Genomic DNA, 18,049 nt, shown 5'->3' on the forward strand with positions numbered 1-18,049 from the left:
ATGGTATTGTCAAAATTGATGAATTTCTGAATGCTGATGAGTTGGTTAATATTGTCAATGAAAGTTTGACAAAGAGTGAACAAGTGAAAATCTTAAAGAAAACAGAAACTTCAACTCTTGCCTCTCAATTCAATTATGCTGATATTGATGACAATTCAGATAATGTGAGTGAAATCAGTGAGATAGAAGAGGAAGAAGAGGTTGATTGTTCTCAATTGTCAATCATTAATATCACATCTAAGATCAAAGGTAAAGAAATTATTGTTGATTCGATAGTAGAGGATAAAATTGATAAACCTTCAACTTTGCAACATTGTAAGTTTGATAATGTGGAAGTTGAAAGCTGGATATCTGATGATAATGAAGAAAACAAAGAAGAAGTGAAAGATTCACATGAAATACCTCCACGAGTTGTGGTTAATCAAGTGTTTGAGAATACAAAAGAGTTTGACAAAATTTTAAATGACAAAGGCGCACATTATTTGGAAACCAACACTGTGGTATATCCAAATTTTGTATGCACTGATAAAATCATTTTTCCAAATCAAGTTTTTGTCACTACTGGAAATGCTGAGAAAATTCATCATGAATTCAACAAAATGATTGAAAAAGATAATCTAAGGTCAACCACTGAAGGTTTTTTCGCAAATCAAAACATAGAAGAAAACAATTTAACTAAAAATTCTTATGTGTTTCAAAAACAAAAATCATTACAAAAATGGGTGGTTAAAGGTGAAAAATCAAACAAAGTTTTTGAAAAAGTTGAAAAACCAAAGACTGAAGTGAAATTAAATTCTCATGAATTCAAATTGATGATTGGAAATTATTCAACAGAAAATAATGTTTCAAAAAGAAAAGCAAGAAAAGCAATTTTCTGGCAAGTTGTGTCAAATGACAAACCAAGAGCTGAAAAAGAACAAATTTCAAAAACAACATCATCAATATTTCAAAGCAAAAATAAACAAACAGATTCAAGTTTTCATAAATCAATAAATTATGTTGACAAAATTTCATATGTTCGCAAATATGACAACAATCGAAAATTTGAGAATTCGCAAAAATTTGTAAATAATCAAAAGTTTCAAAATGTTGGCAAATTCACGAATACTTCATCAAGTTTGAAAGATTCAACTCAAGAAAAAGTAAAATTTTCACCAAAACAACCAAATTTTCCAAATCCTTCAGTCTCAAAACCGACCAAAGTTTCATATACAAAAGGAAAATCTGATGTAAGTACAATCAATTGTTGGTTTGAAGGGAGAGGAAGAAAATATCAAAGTGGGAAGTTTTCAGAGCAACAAATCAAGAATGCATTTGACAAGTTCGCAAATAACTCTTCCACTGCTAGTTCATCATCTCATCATTCGCAAGTTCCAGTTCAAAAATGGAAACCAGTTATCAAAAATGTGAATGTTGTGCAGGATAAGATCACAATCAATGGAAATCCAAAATTATTGAACGACTATATTTCAATATCTAGATCTGATGATGTTGATATAATGGATTATGTCACAAACAAAGTGAAAACATGGTTTTTAAATTCAAATAATTTGTTTCATTCTACTAATGATGGACCCAACAAGTCTTGGGTTCCTAAATTTTTCCAATAAATGGAGGTGATGTGTGACGAGCAATATGATATGAAATGGTATATTGATAGTGGTTGCTCTCGTCATATGATTGTAATAAAGGAAAACTTGTGAGATTATAGAAGCTTGGAAAATGCAGGAGTAGTCAAATTTGGGAATAATCACAAGTGTAAAGTGAAAGGCTATGGGAAAGTCACAAATGGACAATTCACTGTGAACAGAGTTGCTTATGTTGAAGGACTTCAACATAATTTGATAAGTGTATCACAACTTGTTGTTGGTACTGAAAACCAAGTTGTATTTAATGAAGAAGGAAGTATCATTTCAAATGCGAAGTCAAATGAAGTACTTCTCAAATCCAAAAGATATGGTGATATGTTTACACTGTACATCAAACCAATTGTGGGAAAACCTGCTGTGTGTTTACTATCAAAAGCATCTAATGATGTCAGTTGGCTTTGGCATAGAAGATTGTCACACTTGAACTTTCGCAATATTAACAAACTTGTCACTGAAGATTTAGTTCGAGGGTTACCTGTACTAAAATTTGACAATGATTCTCTGTGTGCAGCTTGCGAACAAGGAAAACAACATAGAAAAGGTCATCCGATTGTGATCGATTCAAAAATCGTAGAACCATTGGAACTTCTTCACATTGACTTGTGTGGACCGTCAACTGTTGCTACAATCAATAAAAAGCGGTACATTTTAGTTATTGTAGATAATTTTTCTCGATTCACATGGGTATTTTTTCTCAGGTTAAAATCTGAAGTTGCTCAGACGATGATTGATTTTATCAAAAAGATTGAGCTTAGTCTGAAGAAGAATGTTCGTAAAATTAAAAGTGATAATGGTTCTGAGTTTAAAAATCAAACTCTTGATTCTTTTCTAACAAGTAAAGGCATTTCGCATAATTTCTCATCACCATATACTCCGCAACAAAATGGTGTTGTTGAAAGAAGAAATCGATCTCTATGCGAAGCAGCCAGAACCATGTTAACATATGCGAATCTACCTCAATATCTTTGGGCTGAAGCAGTTTCCACTGCATGTTTTACTCAGAATCGATCATTCATTCATCGAAGATTCAATGTTACTCCATATGAAATAATAAATAATAGGAAACCTAATGTCAAATTCGTTCATGTTTTTGGTTGCAGGTGTTTTATCATGAATCTCAAAGATAATTTGTCAAAGTTCCAAGCTAAAGCTGATGAAGGCATATTCTTAGGCCATTCGCACAATTCAGTTGCATACAGAGTGCTCAACAAAAGAACCAGAAAAGTTGAAGAAACTTTCAATTTAACATTTGATGATTACTATCTTAAACAAACGGATAGTAAATTTGAAAATAAATCTATTCTTGTTAATTCAAATACACAAATTGATAACTCTGAAATAAATGATTTTGATTATGACTTAATTTTCGGAATTCCTGACAAGGCAATTGAAGCAGAAAATAATGCTCCTGATAATCAAACATCAGAATCCTCAAAACATACTGATGATTCGACAATTACTAAAGGTCAATAACTTGCGAAAGTATGCCTGATGCTCGTATGGAGGGGGAGCATATGAGTATCCATGAAGATTGTCAGCCAACTTTCGAGGGGGAGAATGAGAATATGAATCATCAAGTTGAGGGGGAGCATTCGCAAAATCAACACGAACATCATTTTGAGGGGGAGCATCAAGATGAATATCATGTTGAGGGGGAGCATGATGAAACACATACAATTAATCTTGATGAAAATGATGAGTTTCATGAACTAAATGATAATTTTTCTGTTGCAGGATCTGAAAATGAAGAAATGTATGAAGATGCACCATTGGAATTTGATCCTAATTTTCCACCACTTGAGAAATGGACAAGAACTCATCCAAAAGATCAGGTAATTGGTAATCCACAAGATGGTGTGTTGACAAGAGCTCAAATTCGTGCGAAAAATGAGGTACTGAATGCGAACCAAGAACTATGTATGTTTAATGTCTTTATTTCGAAAATAGAGCCAAAGACAGTAAAGGATGCTATGGAACACTCAGATTGGGTTGTTGCTATGCAATCTGAACTGGCTGAATTTGAACGAAACAAGGTTTGGAGATTAATTTCTAAACCTTCTGATGTTTCAATTGCCGGATTAAAATGGATTTTTAAAAATAAAACTGACAAAGATGGCAATATTATTCGCAATAAAGCTAGACTAGTGGTTAAAGGTTATTCGCAACAAGAAGGAATAGACTATGAAGAAACATTTGCATCTGTTGCAAGACTTGAAGCAGTTCGCATATTTTTAGCTTATGCAGCTCACAAAGACTTTGATGTTTATGAAATGGATGTTAAGTGTGCATTCTTAAATGGAGAACTAGAAGAAACAATGTATGTTGAACAACCACCAGGGTTTATAAACGATGAACATCCAGATCATCTTTACATCCTAGATAAGGCTGTATATGGATTAAAACAAACACCAAGAGCCCGGTACGCAACACTTACAAATTTCTTGAAACAATCTAAATTTAAACAAGGATCAGTTGACCCCACATTATTTCTCAAGAAATTTGGGAGTCATCTAATGCTTGTTCAAATTTATGTTGATGATATTATCTTTGGCTCGACTGATCCAGCATTGTCAATTGAATTTGAAAATCTAAGAAAAAGTCAGTTTGAAATGAGCATGATGGGAAAAATTAATAATTTTCTTGGTTTGAATATAAGACAGAACAGGGATGGAATCTTAATCAATCAAGAAAAATATATGAAGAACTTACTTGAAAAGTTTGGAATGACTAATAGCACGAAACTAAGAGTACCAATGGCAGTAGGAACAAGACTAACTCCTTCGTTAGATGCTCCTGCTGTTTATTTAACACTTTATCGAAGCATGATAGGGTCTTTATTGTACTTAACTGCAAGTAGACCTGATATTATGTTTTCGGTTTGCAATTGTGCTAGATATCAAGCTAATCCCAGAGAACCTCATTTGACTGCAGTGAAAAATATTTTTCGCTATCTTAAGGGAACAGTTTCGTTAGGACTTTGGTATCCTTCGAAAACGGGGTTTTTCATTAAAGCTTTTTCAGATTCTGATCTAGGAGGATGTACTTTGGATAAGAAAAGTACGAGTGGTGGATGTCAACTATTGGATGGGAAGTTGGTGAGTTGGCAATCGAAGAAACTTGTGTGACTATATCAACTGCTGAGGCTGAATACATTGTTGTTGCTGCTTGCACATCGCAAATTATTTGGATTCAGAGTCAACTTCGTGACTATGCAATAAATATGAAAAAGATTCCCTTGTATTGTGATTCGCAAAGTGCAATTCGCATTTGTCATAATCCAGTACAACATTCAAAGACAAAACACATTGCTCTTCGATATCATTTTATCAAAGATCATGTGGAAGATGGGAATATTGAAATTCATTTTGTTAAAACAACTGAACAACTTGCTAATATTTTTACAAAACCTCTTGATGAAAAATCATTTGTTAGAATTTTAGCAGGTTTGGGGATGATTGATGCGAATTCAATTCCTAAAACTCAAGCATGAAAGTGTAGTTCAACAGTTATGAATCGAAATTGTTCAGATGTTACTGTTCATCCAGAGGCTTCGCATGGCTTCGCATCCACATCTTTTCGCATTTGCGATCATAACAACTACGGTTAGGTTTATGATTCATTTTGTAGTTTTAATTTTTGAAAAATCAAAAATCCAGAAAGATTTTATGTTTATTCATTTTTGTTTTTTTTAATATCCAAAAAGATTTTATTTTGTTATGTTTTTAATTTTGAAAAATTCAAAAATCACAAAAATATTTTTGTTTTCTTTGTTCTTTAAATATTGTGTGCTGAGAATTTAGTACAGGGCATAATGCGAAGAGGTCATGCTTATGTGTTTCTACGGGAAGGTATTAATTTTTTTTTAAAACTAGTTAGGATGTCCCTAGAAGCATGTTGTTGTATGTAGACCAAAAGCCTCAACAAGACTCTATGTGTGAGAAAAGAAAGCCTTAATGAAATTATCACATGAAAATTTCTTCCCAAAAGGCTTATATTCGCATAAGTCAAAAGAGCTACCTTACTCTTCTCAAATGAGTTAAAAGTTTTCTATCTTGTCCATTATAACAGAGGTACACTTCGATTCTTAACCAATCTTTTTATACGAAACAATTCTTTCAATCCAAATTTTTGAAGAGATTTGTCCTTGAGGTCTTTGATCAAACCAATCAAAACCTAGACAAATCACAAGTCTGTGTTTATGATCTAACATCATGAGACCGTGATGGAAGTGAAACCCAAACATCATAAACCTTAAGGAATTGACGGGGAACATCGTTCCAGATTTTAATGAAACCTTTGTTTCTGTACCAAAATTTCGAAACTCCAAATCATATTCAATTCGCATGTGTGGTCTTGATCAAACATTCGCAACCCACGATGTTTGTTACCCAACAAGATCCAGTTCAAATTTTTTTGAATATGATTTATGTGTGAGTTTTATTCGCAAATCCTAGTCATGATAAATATTTTCAAAAGCCAACTTGTCACTGAATACACTGGTCAAACAAGTAATTTCATTTACAATTTCTCACCTTATGTTAAGGCTGATATGTAATGAAATTTGAAACCAACCCCAAATATCTTTTAAAAGAACCCCTTCGATACTTATCTAAAAGTATTCGATTGTAATTCACGGGAAAATACACAAGCTGTTGAGCATCTCTCTTGATGATTAACGAAGCAACCTTTGCCTGGGGTTTAACTGCATTCATGTCAAATTGAATTTTTAACATCACAGAATTCCAAAAAAAAAAATTGTTTTGTTTCTCATCTTATTCTGTTGACACACTTACACACATGAAATCCTTGAGGTTCTGAGTAAAACCAACTCAGGCTGATGATTTCGCAAATCTGGCATATGACTTCACTTTACATCCCAAAAGTGAAAGAGCCTTGACTCCATGCGAAGGGTTTTAACGGTTCAGATTCTATAATGGGAAACTTGACAGGATGTGTACTCAAGATGGTTGGTATTCTATCCGGTTTTCAAGGGGATGTGATAGTTACTTTTAGAAGCGTAGTTATCTTTTGCAGTCATGATCCGATTTTCAAGGTGCCACATCGGATAACATTAAATGCATCCCGCTTTAATTTCAAATCAATTTTGGCAAACTATAAAATGGGGATCACGAACACTATATACGGTTACGCAAACAGAACTCTCACAAACCTCCAAAGATTCAAACTTGATCAAACTTCATCTCTTTCAAACCCTAACAATGGCGGCCACTCAATCCAACACTGATGAAGTTCTTTCTCAATCCCTGATGAAAATCCAAAGCACCAATTATCAAGTTGATCCAAATGTCTCTTCTTATCCCAAAGGCTTGAAGATGCTCATCGTTGCCCTGAAACGATCACCTCTGTCAACTGCCATGTTTAGTTCCTTCTCCGTTCCGATGATATGGTTATCCTTGGCAGCTTCAACAGCATCATACAACCATACTACTGATGTGATAACCTTCAATCTGATAAACAACAAACGGGTAAAACTTTCCAAGAAGATGTTTGTTGAATTCATGCAGATTCCGAACAATCCTCCATTTTTCAAACCTGTTAACTCTCAAATCATTCATATGTTCAATGAGATGGGCCATCAACCAGAGCTTGAGAAGATAAGTGACTTTCGAAAGTCTGGGTTGCCGTGCATATGGAATTTCTTATTTAGAATTTTTCTCCGATGCCTAACAGGAAGAACAGTTGGACTGGATAGAGGGAGAATGGAAGTATATGCCATGGTTATGGGCTTGTACTACGATATCGGTGTAGATTATGCAACCCAGTTGTGGAAGGAATTTGTCAAGAGTCTAGAAAACACAAACTCTGAAAAAGGAATTTCGTGTGCGAGGTATTGGAGTTTGATTCTAGAGAAGGTGTATGAAAAAGAAGGGATTCTTATCCCTGAGGATGTTGAAGTTGCTGAATTATCTTTATATCAATTTCCGAAGGTAGTAGAAGATGATGAGGCAATTTTTACTCATGTTGCTCGCATTCCAGATGCGATGCTTCGCAAGGTCTCTCAAACTCACAAGGTCTTGGTGAGATATTGAAAACAATTGATCAATCGGTGCCGACTGGAGTGTTATTAGATGTTGCTGCACCATCAAAGAAGAAGAAGTCCACAAAGAAGGATGCGAAAGGTCCATTTTCGCAACAGGTTCAGGATGAAGGTGTTCATATTAAAGAGACTTCATCTCAATCAAATAAAGAAACAATACCTTCCAAGTCTGGGGTATTGAAAAAGATTCGCAAGACTGAGGTGAACAGTAAAAGGGTTACCATTCGCAATATTCCAGCTCCGGTCTCTCCAGGAAAGAAAAGGCAAAGAGCTGAAGACGTTGCGAAAAACATGCAACGTACTCTAATAAAAAGACGGAAGCTGGTGGTTCGCAATGAATCATCTGATGAAGAGATAGTTCCAGAAACTCCACCGGTGTCATCTACGGTAAATGTTTCCTTACCAATCATTTCCATTATCCCTACTTCGCAAATATCTACCACAACACCACTCACAGAACCACTCGAAATAGTCACTACCAAATCAGTTTCTGAGGAGGTACCTATTTCTGATACGGTTGTCAACGTATCTAATACGGGGGCACCTATCACGAGTGTTGAAACCACTTTACCAATCACCTTACCCATTTCTTTACCACTTGTTTCATTTCCATCTACAACTCTATCCACAACCTCATCAATTTTTTATCATCCACTTCAAAACCCATTTACAACCATTTTTCCCTCACAATCACCAAAAACTCCTCAACCTTCGCAACCTTTATCTGATAATGAAAATAAAGGAGGAGCCTTTGGAGGAGTACTTGAAGACATTCATTTTGATTCAGAGGAGGAGGATATTCCTAATCATATGCTTATGATAGGAAAGCAATTTAAAATCCTGAATCATAAGTTGAATGCCATTATTCAGTCGCAAGCTGATTCTGGCAGGATGTCTTCTATCTCAGCAATGGAGGTTGATATAATGCTCAAGGGTGTTGAGAAGCGTATAATGGAGAAGGTTCATCAGTCTGATAAAAATAATGAGCTTCACATTAAAGCTCAAGGGAGTAATTTTTCTTCAGTGGTCCAGGATTTGAAAACTGTTGCAAAAGAACGTCATGTTCTCTTTGTACAGGATGTGAAGAAAGTTTGGTAGGATGTCAACTTTAAGCTTGAAGAGTTGAAAACCGAACTTGCGAAGGAGATCAGGGATATTACTTCTCAACATGTAGAAATTCAAAAGAAGATTGATGTGGTTGCTACAAAAGTACACAAGGTTGTTGTTGTCCCTATCCTTGAAGCAGCTAATCACAAAGAAACCCAGGAGAAGTTTGATCACCTGATCAAGTTGGTGACTGAGCTTAAAACTGTGGTTTCGCAATCTTCATCTACTCAAATTCTCACTCCTGAGTTCTTGTCTCTAAAGGTTAATACTTTAGAACAAGCAATTCATAAAGCTCTTGCACCAATCGCAAATTTTACCTCTTTACTACCGAAAAGTGCCCCACCTGCTTTCACAGGGGTGCAAGGGGGAGAGAAGAATTCAAGTAAAGAGGAGGATGCGAAGACAGTGAGAAAAGTTATATCTACCCAGCTTAATACTACTCTTCCCATACTTACGAAGCTAATTTCCTCAACTACAGTAACCACAAAACCTATTACCAAAGGAATTTCTATTAGGGAAAAAGAAGGAGGTTCGAGTTCAAAACCTCAAACAGATGTAGTGGGAAAAGGAAAAGGGATATTGTACGAAAAATCGAATGAGGAGAAGAAAGTTGAGGCTGAGGCTGAGTTGGAAATGATGAGGCAAGTACAAAGCATCATGAGGCAAAGGGCAAGTGATCCTCCCATGATGAACAAAGGAGATCCTGCGAAGCTATACTCTTACGAAACCATAGAGTCAAAAGTTGTGGGGAGGGAAATGTATGAATTCGAGAAGAAGCCAAAGAGAAGTTATGATATTGCGAATTCAGACAATTGTCAGCTAGATTTTTCAATCAACGAAATGCTCTTCATTACTGCTCAGTACAAGATTAGCGAGAAGTTTGATAATCCTGATGATTATATACACATGAAAATCAGATTTCATGCTATATTGGGAAAGAATCCGGATGAAGTTTGGTCTTTAATGAAGATCAAAAAGGTGTTAACAATCAAGAAAGATATATTGTTTGAAGACATGCTTCAAAATTTCCGTTATTTTGTTATTCGAGCAGACAACAAGCAGTATGACTTCACTGTAGCTGATTTTCCTCTGATGAACTGCAACGATTTGATTCAAGTGGCTCTTATTTTGAAGCATATGGAAGAGAACAAGCTCAAAGGCTCTGAGACTGAAGTGTTCAAGATAGGCTTCGCACATGTTAAGACATACATCGACAATTACTTCGATTGTTTGGCTCTTACTGATGAAGAATTAGCGAATGTGTTGGGAAGAGAAGTGAACGTTCCTTGGGAAGAAACCTTATCCCAATCAGCATTATCAAAATATGTTGTTGGGGAAATATTCCTGAAACCTTTCGGCATGGTGTTTTCAGGAAGAGATACGAAGGGGAAGCCCAAGAAATTCTTGTTTAAAGTCTCAGAGGTGGAAAGATATACTTCTTCGCAATATACGCACTTTATTGTTGGTATAAACAATTGCAAGAAGAACAATGAAGGAGACAAGAAGGAACTTAAGAAGGTGATTTCCTGGTATGGAGAAGTGCGAAAGACAATTCACTCTGCTGTTCAAAAGCTTATGGACTGAATAGCTTCGACTGTTTACAAAGGGGTAGATTGTAGATGCAAAATTGTAAAAGTCGAATATTGTGTTTGTATAGTTTCGCATCTTTATGTTATTTTACTAAGTCATATTTGTGCGAAGTGTAATGTTTAGACTTAGTATATTTTTTGTACACTCATGTTCCCTATAAATAGGGACTGAGGATAGAAGTAGAGGATAACGTTCTGAAACGCAAATATCCTTTCTGTTTATTCTGTAATCAGTCTTCATCAATATAAGATCTGATTAATATTTACTCTTCGTGTTCTAACTCTTCAATCACTCAAATCATATTTTGCTTTCGTAAATCTTGATAACAATTCTCATCAGTGAGGTGGTGGCTGCCACCGCGTGTACCGCTACCGACCACCACAAGGGTGGTTGCGTGTGTGTGTTTATATTAGTATAGTGTGTGTGTGTGTGTGCGTTTATTTTAGTATTTTCATTATAATTGTAAAAATGAAATAATGGAAAATTTAGAACCACCACCTTAGGGTGGTGGTTGCCGCCACTGGCCGCCGTGTCGGGTGGCGGTGTGCTTTGCCTCGTGGTGTTGATTCGTTTGGGGTGCTTGAAACCCTAATGGCCCAAAGAAGCTCAAATGGGCCCAATGAAGCTTAATGGACTCTAATGGACCCAATAAAACCCTAATGGGCTTAATAATATTTTAGTGGGCTTAATAGGCCCAATAAAGCCCTAAATAACCTAAAAGTCCAACAAATTAATAAATGGGCTAGTACTTGGGTTGGAAACCCTAATTAGGGTTTAGAAAACCCTAATGAAATCAAAACCCTAATTTTTGGGAAATTAATCGGGACACACGGGAATTATTTAATAACTGGGGATGTTAAATAATAATCATTGGCAAGATTAATCTAAGCGGCAATGGACTTAATGGATTAAGTCCTTAGAGGATTAAGTCCTTAATGTGTTAAGTAGGAAATTTAACCCTAATCGTCATTTTATGTGAAACCCTAATTTTACTTGGGTTTATTATTGGGCCTGATGATTGGGTTGTTAATTGGGCCATCCAAGATCAAGCAAATGGACTAGAATAATTAATGGGCTATTGGGTAAGGCCCATGTAAGGGGTTTGGGCCCAATTTGGAAAATTGGGCCATAGTTTGGACCTTAATGATTATATGATGTTGGTGTTGAGTTTTGAGCATTGTAACACTCCTAAGTGTACATGCAACCCTAAATACCTTCGATCTATGTTTTCTCTATTATACATGCAAATAAGAACTTTCCAAGGTATTCATCCTAATTAGCATAATAACATTGATTCATATGAATATCTCAAGTTAGAATTACATACCTCTTTGATGTAGAATGTTTTCATGAAGCTTGAGTGCCTAGTGCCCCAAGTGTGATACCTCAAATGGTTCACACAACACCAAATACACATGGAATGACTTGAGAGAAATTGGAACACTTCATAAAATCGGCTAGCCCTTTCTATCACACATAGTGACCGATTGTCTCCAAGAATAAGATCATTATATAGTTAGGGTTACACCATGTAAACCCTAATTGTCATGGCCTTTCATTTCCATGATCCATGGGTACAAATACATCATGGAGCATCCATGGAGCATCTTATGGGTTTTAGCCCAACTTGACAATCCATAGAGCATTAGCCCACTATATAAGTATGGATGATTTACACAATCAACCCATATATTTAATTAGTCTTCTTTTGATCACTTAATTAATCCTAGATTAATTCTTGATCAATACTAACTAGATGGGGAACCCCCGCGTTGCGGGGGTCGGATGCTACAGTTTTTTCCGTTGTTTGTTCTTCGTAAATGTTATTTGATCAGCTATTTGTTTATTTGATCAATCAGATATACCCTTTAATACTTATACATGTAGAAACAGTAAGGACATGCTGTCCAAAATGTAGGCGAGTCGTCCACATTCTCAGCTTCTGCTTCTGCTTCTATTTCTGTTTCCACCTCCTTTACACCATTGTCACTATTAACCTGATTAGGAGACTGAACACGAACAACATTTTGTTCTACCCATCCTTCTTGTTGTTGGGGCTGCAATGGAGGTTGCTAATTCTGATGTGGCTGTTGTGGCTGTGACAGAGGTGATTCTTGTGGCCAAGCTATAAATTGAATGTAATAGAAAGAGAAAGTAAAATGATCATCAAAATGGAAGAAATTTTGTAAATTGATTAACAAAATACCCACCAAAGCAACTTCGGGCTTTGTATTGGGAAATTAATGTATGCTATAGCTCAGTACCTCCACCAATATGTCTACTCATTAAAGCAGCAACAATTCTTCATTCTTCTTGGCCAACTGGTTGCATTAGAAGGTTGTGTATTGGTCCAAGCATCTAATCAAACGCCTATTGTGCATAAAAAACACATAATTTAATGACAAAATATTAAGAAGTCTAGGAAAAAGTCCTGCCAAAAGGTAGATTGGTACATAAAATGTTCCAAATTGAAGGATCACATGTACATGAAACTAATAATGATGGTAAAAGAAATAAGAGTTACCTATGAAAAGTACCTTGCTAGTAATTTCTCAGAAAAAAACCTTTTTTCTTTAATAACAATCTTATGAACACTTAATTTGACAGTAAACCCCTGTCAGCTCTTTAAAACCACCTTTAAACCACATGTTCTTATCTAAACAATCCTGTATTACCAAGAAATAAACATAAAGTATATTAGTTTTCCCTGATGTATGATAATAGAGTTGAGCTTCAGAAATATATGATAAAGATTCTGACATTTGATGAAAGAAATGTAGATTGATATTAATAACTTTAACAAACCTCGCATGGCTATCTGAAGTTGCAGACAATGGACACCATTGGCCATCCCCACACTCCTGCATTTCACAAAAAAAATACAAGGCAATCAGATATCCTTTCATTAAATTTGTCACAACTCACAATCACATCAGACTGTTTCAATCCAATGCAATAAATACAGTCTTAATCTCAGACACAATTGGCTTAATCGCAACAGCTCTGTTTAATCTGTTGGACATAATAATGACCTATTTTCCCTTCAAACTTAATGAATATTGTTAAAAAGATTTATTGGAAAGCAAGGGTAAAATGGGCATTTAGTCTTATTGGTAACATTTTATCCAGATCGACATAATTACCCATTCAGTCACTCTACAGGAAGGACTTAATGCCCCAAGTAACATAGGGGTAGAAAAGGAATTTACCATTTTTTCCAAATATCAGGGGCCTTACGGAGAGTACCATCTCCACTGCATGGAACATCACAGAGCACACAATCAAATAAAAGTTCAGTCATACTCATACCCCCCAAATCAGAACCATTTGTGGTATTATTCTTTTTCCAGCGACAACTCGGGAAATGTTGTGCTTTGTGATTCGTCACAGCCAAGTTAGAAGTGCACATTCTCTTTGTTTGGTGAATAAGAAGATTGCATCGTTGTACATCCACATCATTTGTTATAACCTAATGAATCCATCAAAAATCATTCACTTTCATAATCATACCCTTTTCCATATACAAACATTAAAAAAAGATGATTGTAGCTTACAAACTCATATGTGTAAGATACTATAACAGGAGAAATTACCAATAGGTTTTACCTGTAATGATAAATAAGTGTGGATCATTAGCGTCCGGTTACCATAACTGTAAGAATTTGATGGCTTTAGAAGAAAATAACTTCTTAGTTTTAAGAATCTGAAGACAATTATGCAATAAAAAACTTATAGTGTGGTGGTTTTCAAATTTTACCCTTTGCCAAATTCCCCTAACTGGAATCGATTGACCACCATATGAATTGAAATCCCTACTTTGAATCTAAACCAACGGTTACCCGTGTACAACAACAACCAGCCATGTGTGTGATATAATTCATAATATGAACAACTAAAAAATAATATTAAGATGCAAGCAATATTGAATACCATAGAAAGGCAACAAAGAATAAGAGCTTAGTTTTTCCTGCACTGGTTTGCGTAGTGGTGCTGTCATTGTACATTTGTACAATCTGCATATTAAACATACAATAATTTGCATACACTTCCAGGAATCTTCAAGAAAATGGACGTTAAAGTTACTAATTTTCTAGTATATACCTGAATAAAGAGGATCTATTGATAGATCCCTTTTCTTCTGGTGAGCAAGTTTTTAGTCTTTCCGTTCGGTCTTTCTACAAGCTAGTCAACAAAAGTAAGTAATCAATTAGCAAAATTCTTGCAGACCGCTGATATGCCAACTAAAACTGTAAATAGAAACATAAATTGGTCGCATACCTTAGTCGATTGCCTTTCGCTGCCTTCCATGCTCGATATCTATGGTGGTGGCCAGAAGGTGCCTTCCCTACGACCTGCTTTCCATTGATCGAAGGAAGAAAAAGAGTGAAATAGGAGGGGTATGGTTTAGTATTGATAATAACAAGAAAATGCATAAATCAAACACAAATTAACTTAAATAAGTTAAGATTACAGCTCCAAAAATACACTTACGGTGTCTGTAGTCTAGTGAGTTTACCAATGCTAGGAGATATAAACCCCCAAGCTCCATGTATCGCAAGTTTCTGAAACAAATCACAAAACAAAAATCAAGGGTTAGAACTTAGAACTGTATGCAATCTGTTCCGAAATTAGGTTTTTCTGTCACTCTATTCATCCTCGACATCAATGATTGAACCTGGAGTTGGGACCTATGTTTCGAGAGATGGAGCCTAAGCCGTAAGCGAAACCGTTGTTTACGGTTGCAATGGAGACGAAAACTGAAGACAGAAGGGTAATCCAAGTTGGTGGAAACGGCAACACGATCAAACCGAGGCGGTAACCCTGCCGGACCGGATAGGATGGCGGTGGCGATGAACTGTTCCCGAATAAAAAGGATCAGGAAGTGGTTGGCGGTAGAGGGAGCAAAGGGTAGAAGAAGAAAGGAGCGGAGGCTGTGACAGGTTTTCCCTTTCGATTCCGATTCCAAATGTAATTTGAATATTGGCACCGAATAATAATGGGTGTTGCGTAGGGGAGATAAATGGCACCATTGACAGGGAGATAAGGCGGTGGAGAAAGTTGGTGGGGTTGCTTATGGCGGTGGATTGTTTGAGGAGTAACACGTGACGCACACTAATCCATCTAGTAACGTGCAGCAAGGAAGAAAAGAAAAAAAAACATAAAAAATTCAACCAATGAAGAGCAAGAACTGTTACAATTTTTCACATCTTTAATATATATATATATATATATATATATATATATATATATATATATATATATATATATATATATATATTAAGTAAATAATCTTATTAATATATTAGAACTTATAATATATTAACAAACCTTAAGTGTTATTTCTCTCATTATAGTCTATCCAAATGCATGATGCCATGTAACCCAAATGGACCATGTCGAGTCGGGTCAAGTCTTACCAATTATAGTTATGGACTTAGACATTAATCTAACAGTTGGGCCTTAGAGTAAGACCATGTATAGGCCTAGGCCCAATTTGGAAAATTGGGCCATATGTTGGGCCCTGATTCCTAGTTGGACTTTGGGCCTATGGATTGGGTATGGGCTTCAATAAAGCTGAGTTAGGGGTAAAGTAGTATTTACCCCAAGTATGTATTTATGGTTATGTGTTGGAACCCAATTATTAATTGGGTGATGTTTTGATATTGACAGTTTGGGAATCTGTCATCCAACAGCTAAGGTTGGGTCTGCGGGACTTCAGCAGTATGGGGTTGAGTCTACGGGACTTCAGCAGTGTGAGGTGAGTTACCTTCCAGTAGCGGTGGGTCTACGGCCACAATGTCGACCCACCGGTAGGAGTTGTATGTTAGATGATTGTCTTTGTGATATCATCTAGGTTTGCTACTACCTGATATGTTATATGTTGGCATGGTATGTTATATATGATAGTAGTAGAGTTCGGTTGTTAGGACTGAAGGGTAGGTCAAACACCCCATATATATCTGACAGTGTGTGATTATATGTTTATATGCTGGCATGATATGTTATATGTGATAGTAGTAGTAGGAGGGGAATAGTCCCCACGTTCGGTTGTTAGTACCGAATGGTAGTTCGGACACCCCAGATATGTCTGATAGTATGTTCATGTTATGATATATGCGATAGTAGCAGTAGGGGGTGAAATAGTCCCCGGTAGTCGGGTGATATAGATCGACGGGTACGTCAAGCACCCCAGAATAGATTGACCTGGGTAAGTCAGACACCCCAGAATTGTATGACAGTACATTATGTTATGATATGTGTTTATGTGGTAGTAGTAGGGGTGAAATAATCCCTGGTAGTCGGGTGAAATAGACCGACGGGTACGTCAAGCACCCCAGAATGGCTTGACCTGGGTACGTCAAACACCCCAGAATGGTTTGACCTGAGTAAGTCAGGCGCCCCAGAATTGTCTGACAGTATGTTGTATGGTATGTGTTATGATGGGGGAACTCACTAAGCTTTGTGCTTACAGTTTTCAGTTTTGGTTTCAGGAACTTTGTTTTTGAAGGAAAGGAGCCGACTTGATTGCAACGCATCACACTATGGTTTTCCGCACACGGGATCTTTGGGATTACACTCTGATATTGTTTTATGATAACAAGTTTTGATTATTTCTACTTGGGTTTTGACATGACATGATATTACAGATGTTTTCTTATACTGTTGGTTTTATAATAATGTATTTAGAAATGAAATTTTTGGCTTCTATTTTTGGGATGTTACAATAAGTCCAAGATACACTGGGTGTCTTGGCAAACAGTGACTGCTCCCAAATGTCGGGGAGGTCTTGGAGTGGGATCACTCAAAATACAGAATCACACCCTATTAGCTAAATGATGGAGGAAGTTAAGTTCTGATGATAACTCTTTATGGTGCAATACCATACATAGTATTCACAACACCAAAAGAAAGCTAGCACATTGTATTTCGAACAAATCAGTCATTGGAACCTAGAATAATATAGCTAAAAGTATTACCAATTTAAAATTGATTAATATCGACCCCAAAGATTTATTATTGATAAAAGTTGAATCTGGAAAAAAGTGGCTCTTTTGGAAAGATACCTAGCCCGGTTCTTCCACACTTCAGTCCCATTTTCCCCTTCTTTATGCTCTCGAATCCTCAAAATGTTGCAAAATTGTTGATAGATTTTCACCTAACATTATCTAGTGTTAGAAATCCAATCCTTAGAGTCCTGAAGCTAGAGATGAATTGAATGAACTAAACCTTCTTGTATCCTCTTATCCTCTCACAATGAACTCGAATAAACTATGGTTTAATGGTGCCTCGGATGGTCAATTCTCGGTGAACAGCATTACAGCATGCATAAATTCTTGGAACAGAAATTGAATTTATATGAGGGACCAAAGATTGAATGGTGTAACACAGTTCTAATCAAGGTTCCGTGCTTTATTTAGCGTGTTAGGTTGGGCAGAATTCTAGTTGGGGAGTCTCTAGCTCATCGAGGTGTACATATTCAAAACCCAAATTGCCCCCTTTGTGAGTCTGAACTTGAATCAGTTGAGCACCTACTTTTCCATAGCAGGTTTACCACAACAGCTCGCTCTAAGATTCTAAAATGGTGCAGACTTTCTTCCTAGCAATACTCTAATCTAGTGGATTTCATTGACTTTGGTGCTAATTG

At 36.2% G+C, this 18,049-nt stretch overlaps 1 long non-coding RNA gene across 6 annotated transcripts; it reads right to left on the bottom strand.

The window, feature by feature from the left end:
* Positions 1–11,698: 11,698 nt before the first annotated feature.
* On the bottom strand, positions 11,699–15,563 carry LOC111883218 (uncharacterized). 6 transcript variants are annotated; one of them, XR_002847372.3, is made up of 11 exons: positions 15,080–15,563; positions 14,896–14,966; positions 14,683–14,756; positions 14,506–14,586; positions 14,162–14,417; positions 14,011–14,056; positions 13,614–13,873; positions 13,210–13,265; positions 12,942–13,070; positions 12,669–12,774; positions 11,699–12,529 (listed from the first exon to the last, which is right to left on the bottom strand). It is a non-coding gene; the product is annotated as an uncharacterized LOC111883218 (long non-coding RNA). The 6 variants fall into 6 exon arrangements; XR_006189907.2 differs by having other exon boundaries at positions 13,959–14,056; XR_006189903.2 differs by having other exon boundaries at positions 14,011–14,417.
* Positions 15,564–18,049: the final 2,486 nt, after the last annotated feature.

Source organism: Lactuca sativa, chromosome 3 (genome assembly GCF_002870075.4).
Source record: "Lactuca sativa cultivar Salinas chromosome 3, Lsat_Salinas_v11, whole genome shotgun sequence".
Classification (NCBI taxonomy): Eukaryota; Viridiplantae; Streptophyta; class Magnoliopsida; order Asterales; family Asteraceae; genus Lactuca; species Lactuca sativa.